This window comes from Oncorhynchus gorbuscha, linkage group LG07, assembly GCF_021184085.1.
Source record: "Oncorhynchus gorbuscha isolate QuinsamMale2020 ecotype Even-year linkage group LG07, OgorEven_v1.0, whole genome shotgun sequence".
Lineage (NCBI taxonomy): Eukaryota > Metazoa > Chordata > Actinopteri > Salmoniformes > Salmonidae > Oncorhynchus > Oncorhynchus gorbuscha.
In genome coordinates this window covers 3,842,277-3,851,974 of record NC_060179.1, presented here as the reverse complement: position 1 = coordinate 3,851,974, position 9,698 = coordinate 3,842,277, and the positions used below count along the sequence as shown (strand labels likewise).

General features: G+C 38.5%; 1 pseudogene; it reads left to right on the top strand.

Annotated features, from left to right (window-relative positions):
• The first annotated feature begins 911 nt into the window (after positions 1 to 911).
• The window catches only part of LOC124039445, a 66,162-nt pseudogene continuing 57,375 nt past the window's right edge, over positions 912 to 9,698 (top strand).

Genomic DNA, 9,698 nt, shown 5'->3' with positions numbered 1-9,698 from the left:
GACCCAGAGGTTGTGAAGTTCTGGTCTTCAATAAAACAGACAGAATTCCCAGCTCACAATTGATCAGAGTTTTCACAAATACATTCCTTTTATACCAGCCTAACCTACGCACAGACATACACACCAACATAGGGATTTTCTCATGAGTCTCACCACAGTTTATAACCTCTCAGCTGACAGTTCCAGGCTCCCACAGATACTAGAGCTCTATAGGGGCCTCTCCCTGTCCTCTCTTATCTCCACAGATTTATATCCAGGTTGGTTCCAACAGGTTAATGCTCCTCTCCGTTCTCCTTCTACCCCCACATAGACTCCTTTCTTCCTAGGTACATGCCATATAACCCCTTCCTAATGAACAAACATTATTTAACACTACTAGAAAGACAGGATAGACTTCTTGCCAGTTATAGTGCCGTATACATCATTTAGTCATTATTCATAAAAAAATCCCATAACAGTGTGTGGGTGTGTGTGTTGTTTCGGGGTGTGTGTGTGCGCGCACCAAAACAACACACACACACACACACACACACACACACACACACACACACACACACACACACACACACACACACACACACACACACACACACACACACACACACACACACACACACACACACACACACACACACACACACACACACACACACACACACACACACACACCGAAACACACACACACACACACACACCGAAACAACACACACACACACACACACACACACACACACACACACACACACACACACACACACACACACACACACACACACACACACACACACACACACACACACACACACACACACACACACACACACACACACACGGTTGCTCCCGCTGGCTGTGCTGCCAGGTAAAACGAGTGGGCTGTGTTCTAACTTTTGAGAGGTGTGGTCTGAGTTGAGGATACATGTACTGAATGGTCTGAGTTGAGGATACATGTACTGAATGGTTTTTGGAGGCTTTGGAGTTTAAGATTCCTTCCTGTGAAGAGTGAAGTCAAAAAGATCCAGCTCAAAACGACTTTGTGAAGTGTGCAGCTATTTCTTCAATTCACACGGGACTTTTTTTTTTTGCGACAAACCGTGCAGAGTCAATCGCATTTGTGAAGCAGAACTGCGTAGCGGGAGGAAATAGCGGGAGGAAATAGCGTCCGACTCGACTGTCACTTGAACAGCGTTTATTCCAGCTATTTCAGCGCCATTTGAAATTGATCAAAGGTCATTATACAGTTTACTATTTTACCTTTTATGGAGATTGAACATATTTTTAAGGAATAAAAGTTTTCGTTTCACTGAATTTAAATGTACCCTATAACATTATCAAGAAAAACAGGTATATGGGCATCTTAGTTTGCCCTATGCATATTTGCACTACTGTAGCCCGTGTTCAAACCATTCCATCCATTTTGCGCACGTGTTGTGGCAAAGAGGATTGTTGGTTTAAATCCAGTTACCAAAATCAAATACCACAAGGCTTTCCCTGGAGGTCTGAGTCCCCCCCCCCTCTGGAGGTCACTGAGTCCCCCCCCCAAAAAAAGAGTTCCCTAAACTAACATAAACATCAATGAAGCAGGGAGCTGATGAGTTGAAGTTGGGTAATTCTATCTATCTATCTGTCTATTCAATTCAATTCAAGGGGCTTTATTGGCATGGGAAACATGTGTTAACATTGCCAAAGCAAGTGAGGAAGATAATATACAAAAGTGAAATAAACAATAAAAATTAACAGTAGACATCACACATACAGAAGTTTCAAAACAACAAAGACATTACAAATGTCATATTATATATATATATATATATATATATATATACAGTGTTGTAACAATGTACAAATGGTTAAACTGCACAAGGGAAAATAAATAGGCATAAATATGGGTTGTATTTACAATGGTGTTTGTTCTTCACTGGTTGCCCTTTTCTCGTGGCAACAGGTCACAAATCTTGCTGTAGTAATGGCACACTGTGGAATTTCACCCAGTAGATATGGGAGTTTCTCAAAATTGTCTGTCTGTCTGTCTGTCTGTCTGTCTGTCTGTCTGTCTGTCTGTCTGTCTGTCTGTCTGTCTGTCTGTCTGTCTGTCTGTCTGTCTGTCTGTCTGTCTGTCTGTCTGTCTGTCTGTCTGTCTGTCTGTCTGTCTGTCTGCCTGCCTGCCTGCCTGCCTGCCTGCCTGCCTGCCTGCCTGCCTGCCTGCCTGCCTGCCTGCCTGTCTGTCTGTCTGTCTGTCTGTCTGTTGCAAAATGACATCCATTCCAATTGGATATAGGGTCATTTTATTCCTGAGCTAAAGGAGAAATCTGTCGACCATGAAAATGTGCTTGGAAGTTGAAAACGCGAGCAGTGGGTTTGTTTCATTGGAACTGTAAAGAGCCACCGAGTAGGATGTCACTAGGTTTCATGAAGGATTCTGGCCAATGCTTCATCTAGATTGGTTTGGGCTCCCATCATCCTAACTCATCTTAAACACATCTTAACTCATCCTAACTCATCTTAAACACATCTTAACTCATCTTAACTCATCTTAAACACATCTTAACTCATCTTAACTCATCTTAACTCATCCTAACTCATCTTAACTCATCCTAACTCATCTTAAACTCATCTTAACTCATCTCATCTTAAACACATCTTAACTCATCTTAACTCATCTTAACATCTTAACTCATCCTAACTCATCTTAACTCATCTTAACTCATCTTAACTCATCTTAACTCATCTTATCACATCTTTAAAATTTGAATCAGGGATCGATGAGTATGGGTGAATCACTACATCTCCACAATTTACCCCAAGCGAACCCCAACAGTCTCCCAAATTATAACACTGGCCACGAGCCAACACCACCGCTCTCCGATCCACTGTACCTACCAAAATCAATATTGACTCAAGTTATTAAGAAAAACTTGATACAGGTTGTTAAGCCTGGCCAATAACTTTATATCCTTCTCCCTCTACACAGGAATATCTCCCTCTACACCAGGCATCTCTCCCTCTACGCAGGAATATCTCCCTGTACAACAAGAATCTCTCCCTCTACTCCAGGAATCTCTCCCTCTACTCCAGGAATCTCTCCCTCTACACCAGGCATCTCTCCCTCTACCAGGCATCTCTCCCTCTACTCCAGGAATCTCTCCCTCTCCTCCAGGAATCTCTCCCTCTACTCCAGGAATCTCTCCCTCTACTCCAGAACATAAAGGAGAGGAGGAGAAGACGGAGAGAAATAAAACCAAACAGGGACTTCATTGTTCATTCATCTTCCCCAAGGCTCCACAGTCTGTCCATCAATCTGTCCATCCATCTATTGATCGATCCATTAATCCATTCATCCCTCCCTCCATCGGTCATGATATCCTGGGACTGGCTAAGGGGAGCGTCCATGCTACTGGCGTTCCACGCCTCCGTCTCCATGGTGATGATTGGGAACGGTAACCGCGGTAACGGTACGGACCCCGGCTGGGATGGTATTCTGGAGAGGTACTTTGTTGAAGAGGGGGACAGGGGACAGGCCAAGCAGAGAGGGAAGAGGGCCATCACAGATGCAGACATGACCGCCATACTAGATCTGCACAACAAGCTCAGAGGACAGGTCCACCCACCTGCTGCTAACATGGAACACATGGTAGGGGACACGGACACACACACGCATGCACGCATGAACACACACACACACACACACACACACGCACACACGCACACACGCACACACGCACACATAATATAATAATAATAATATATGCCATTTAGCAGACGCTTTTATCCAAAGCGACTTACAGTCATGTGAGCATACATTCTACGTATGGGTGGTCCCAGGAATCAAACCCACTACCCTGGCGTTACAAGCGCCATGCTCTACCAACTGAGCTACAGAAGGACCATAACACACACACACACACGCATGAACACACACACACACACACACACACACACACACACACACACACACACACACACACACACACACACACACACACACACACACACACACACACACACACACACACACATCCTGCAGATACTGTAGATATTGGTATACTGTATACTGTAGATAGTGGTATACTGTAGATATTGTTATACTGTATACTGTAGATAGTGGTATACTGTAGATAGTGGTATACTGTAGATAGTGTATACTGTAGATAGTGGTATACTGTAGATAGTGGTATACTGTAGATATTGTTATACTGTATACTGTAGATAGTGGTATACTGTATATTGATAGTGGTATACTGTAGATAGATAGTGGTATACTGTAGATAGTTATACTGTATACTGTAGATAGTGGTATACTGTAGATATTGTTATAGTGGTATACTGTAGATAGTGGTATACTGTAGATATTGTTATACTGTATACTGTAGATAGTGGTATACTGTATACTGTAGATAGTGGTATACTGTAGATAGTGGTATACTGTAGATAGTGGTATACTGTATACTGTAGATAGTGGTATACTGTAGATAGTGGTATACTGTAGATAGTGGTATACTGTAGATATTGTTATACTGTATACTGTAGATAGTGGTATACTGTAGATAGTGGTATACTGTAGATAGTGGTATACTGTATACTGTAGATAGTGGTATACTGTAGATAGTGGTATACTGTAGATAGTGGTATACTGTATTCTGTAGATAGTGGTATACTGTAGATAGTGGTATACTGTAGATAGAGGTATACTGTATACTGTAGATAGTGGTATACTGTATACTGTAGATAGTGGTATACTGTAGATAGAGGTATACTGTATACTGTAGATAGTGGTATACTGTAGATATTGTTATACTGTATACTGTAGATAGTGGTATACTGTAGATAGTGGTATACTGTATACTGTAGATAGTGGTATACTGTATACTGTAGATAGTGGTATACTGTATACTGTAGATAGTGGTATACTGTAGATAGTGGTATACTGTAGATAGTGGTATACTGTAGATAGTGGTATACTGTATACTGTAGATAGTGGTATACTGTAGATAGTGGTATACTGTATACTGTAGATAGTGGTATACTGTATACTGTAGATAGTGGTATACTGTAGATAGTGGTATACTGTAGATAGTGGTATACTGTAGATAGTGGTATACTGTATACTGTAGATAGTGGTATACTGTAGATAGTGGTATACTGTATACTGTAGATAGTGGTATACTGTATACTGTAGATATTGTTATACTGTATACTGTAGATAGTGGTATACTGTAGATAGTGGTATACTGTATACTGTAGATAGTGGTATACTGTAGATAGTGGTATACTGTAGATAGTGGTATACTGTATACTGTAGATAGTGGTATACTGTATACTGTAGATAGTGGTATACTGTAGATAGTGGTATACTGTATTCTGTAGATAGTGGTATACTGTAGATAGTGGTATACTGTATACTGTAGATAGTGGTATACTGTATACTGTAGATAGTGGTATACTGTAGATAGTGGTATACTGTAGATATTGTTATACTGTATACTGTAGATAGTGGTATACTGTATACTGTAGATAGTGGTATACTGTAGATAGTGGTATACTGTAGATAGTGGTATACTGTATACTGTAGATAGTGGTATACTGTAGATAGTGGTATACTGTAGATAGTGTTATACTGTATACTGTAGATAGTGGTATACTGTAGATAGTGGTATACTGTATACTGTAGATAGTGGTATACTGTATACTGTAGATAGTGGTATACTGTAGATAGTGGTATACTGTAGATAGTGGTATACTGTATACTGTAGATAGTGGTATACTGTAGATAGTGGTATACTGTATACTGTAGATAGTGGTATACTGTATACTGTAGATAGTGGTATACTGTAGATAGTGGTATACTGTATACTGTAGTATACTGTAGATAGTGGTATACTGTATACTGTAGATAGTGGTATACTGTAGATAGTGGTATACTGTAGATAGTGGTATACTGTATAGATAGTAGTATAGTGGTATACTGTAGATAGTGGTATACTGTAGATAGTGGTATACTGTATACTGTAGATAGTGGTATACTGTAGATATTGTTAAACTGTATACTGTAGATAGTGGTATACTGTATACTGTAGATAGTGGTATACTGTAGATAGTGGTATACTGTATACTGTAGATAGTGGTATACTGTAGATAGTGGTATACTGTAGATAGTGGTATACTGTATACTGTAGATAGTGGTATACTGTAGATAGTGGTATACTGTAGATAGTGGTATACTGTATATAGTGGTATACTGTAGATAGTGGTATACTGTATACTGTAGATAGTGGTATACTGTATACTGTAGATAGTGGTATAATGTATTCTGTAGATAGTGGTATACTGTATAGTGTAGATAGTGGTATACTGTAGATAGTGGTATACTGTATACTGTAGATAGTGGTATACTGTATACTGTAGATAGTGGTGTACTGTAGATAGTGGTATACTGTAGATAGTGGTATACTGTATACTGTAGATAGTGTTATACTGTAGATATTGTTATACTGTATACTGTAGATAGTGGTATACTGTAGATAGTGATATACTGTATACTGTAGATAGTGGTATACTGTAGATATTGTTATACTGTATACTGTAGATAGTGGTATACTGTAGATAGTGGTATACTGTATACTGTAGATAGTGGTATACTGCATACTGTAGATAGTGGTATACTGTATACTGTAGATAGTGGTATACTGTAGATAGTGGTATACTGTAGATAGTGGTATACTGTATACTGTAGATAGTGGTATACTGTATACTGTAGATAGTGGTATACTGTAGATAGTGGTATACTGTATACTGTAGATAGTGGTATACTGTATACTGTAGATAGTGGTATACTGTATACTGTAGATAGTGGTATACTGTAGATAGTGGTATACTGTATACTGTAGATAGTGGTATACTGTATACTGTAGATAGTGGTATACTGTAGATAGTGATATACTGTATACTGTAGATAGTGGTATACTGTAGATAGTGGTATACTGTATACTGTAGATAGTGGTATACTGTAGATAGTGGTATACTGTATACTGTAGATAGTGGTATACTGTATACTGTAGATAGTGGTATACTGTATACTGTAGTAGGATAGTGTATACTGTAGATAGTGGTATACTGTAGATAGTGGTATACTGTATACTGTAGATAGTGGTATACTGTAGATAGTGGTATACTGTATACTGTAGATAGTGGTATACTGTATACTGTAGATAGTGGTATACTGTAGATAGTGGTATACTGTATACTGTAGATAGTGGTATACTGTATACTGTAGATAGTGGTATACTGTATATAGTGGTGTAGATAGTGGTATACTGTAGATAGTGGTATACTGTATACTGTAGATAGTGGTATACTGTAGATAGTGGTATACTGTATACTGTAGATAGTGGTATACTGTATACCGTATACTGTAGATAGAGGTATACTGTAGATAGTGGTATACTGTATACTGTAGATAGTGGTATACTGTATACCGTATACTGTAGATAGAGGTATACTGTATACTGTAGATAGTGGTATACTGTAGATAGTGGTATACTGTATACTGTAGATAGTGGTATACTGTAGATAGAGGTATACTGTATACTGTAGATAGTGGTATACTGTATACTGTAGATAGTGGTATACTGTAGATAGAGGTATACTGTATACTGTAGATAGTGGTATACTGTAGATAGAGGTATACTGTATACTGTAGATAGTGGTATACTATAGATAGAGGTATACTGTATACTGTAGATAGTGGTATACTGTAGATAGAGGTATACTGTATACTGTAGATAGTGGTATACTGTAGATAGTGGTATACTGTATACTGTAGATAGTGGTATACTGTATACTGTAGATAGTGGTATACTGTAGATAGTGGTATACTGTATACTGTAGATAGTGGTATACTGTATACTGTAGATAGTGGTATAATGTATTCTGTAGATAGTGGTATACTGTATACTGTAGATAGTGGTATACTGTATACTGTAGATAGAGGTATACTGTATACTGTAGATAGTGGTATACTGTATACTGTAGATAGTGGTATACTGTATATAGTGGTATACTGTATACTGTAGATAGTGGTATACTGTAGATAGTGATATACTGTATACTGTAGATAGTGGTATACTGTAGATAGTGGTATACTGTAGATAGTGGTATACTGTATACTGTAGATAGTGGTATACTGTATACTGTAGATAGTGGTATACTGTATACTGTAGATAGTGGTATACTGTAGATAGTGGTATACTGTAGATAGTGGTATACTGTATACTGTAGATAGTGGTATACTGTAGATAGTGGTATACTGTATACTGTAGATAGTGGTATACTGTATACTGTAGATAGTGGTATACTGTAGATAGTGGTATACTGTATACTGTAGATAGTGGTATACTGTATACTGTAGATAGTGGTATACTGTATACTGTAGATAGTGGTATACTGTAGATAGTGGTATACTGCATACTGTAGATAGTGGTATACTGTAGATAGTGGTATACTGTATACCGTATACTGTAGATAGAGGTATACTGTAGATAGTGGTATACTGTATACTGTAGATAGTGGTATACTGTATACCGTATACTGTAGATAGAGGTATACTGTATACTGTAGATAGTGGTATACTGTATACTGTAGATAGTGGTATACTGTAGATAGTGGTATACTGTATACTGTAGATAGTGGTATACTGTATACTGTAGATAGTGGTATACTGTAGATAGTGGTATACTGCATACTGTAGATAGTGGTATACTGTATACTGTAGATAGTGGTATACTGTATACCGTATACTGTAGATAGTGGTATACTGTATACTGTAGATAGTGGTATACTGTATACTGTAGATAGTGGTATACTGTAGATAGTGGTATACTGTATACTGTAGATAGTGGTATACTGTAGATAGTGGTATACTGTAGATAGTGGTATACTGCATACTGTAGATAGTGGTATACTGTATACTGTAGATAGTGGTATACTGTAGATAGTGGTATACTGTATACTGTAGATAGTGGTATACTGTAGATAGTGGTATACTGTAGATAGTGGTATACTGTATACTGTAGATAGTGGTATACTGTATACTGTAGGCTAGTGGTATACTGTAGATAGTGGTATACTGTATACTGTAGATAGTGGTATACAGTATACCGTATACTGTAGATAGTGGTATACAGTATACCGTATACTGTAGATAGTGGTATACTGTATACTGTAGATAGTGGTATACTGTAGATAGTGGTATACTGTAGATAGTGGTATACTGTAGATAGTGGTATACTGTATACTGTAGATAGTGGTATACTGTAGATAGTGGTATACTGTATACTGTAGATAGTGGTATCCTGTTTTCCCTGTGTGCTACAGTGTGAAATACACCCGTGCAGGATATGACCTGTTCACCAGTTGGTTTTAGGCTCCATTCCCAGTGGAATACAGTATAGAGCCCTAACTAACAGTCTGCGTACTGTATGTCTCTGTAATTAGATGGAATAAAGACTTGGAATAATGGCCATGTGATAATTAAGAGGCGATGGTATGTCTGTATGCGTGTCAATGTGTGCGTGGACAATGGCATACGTGTGTTCATGTGGGCCCGTTAATGTGTGTGTATATGCGTGCACGTGACGATGTGTGTGTGTGTGTGTGTGTGTGTGTGTATGTGTGTGTGTGTCTGCGGTTCTGCCTGGCAGCCTCCC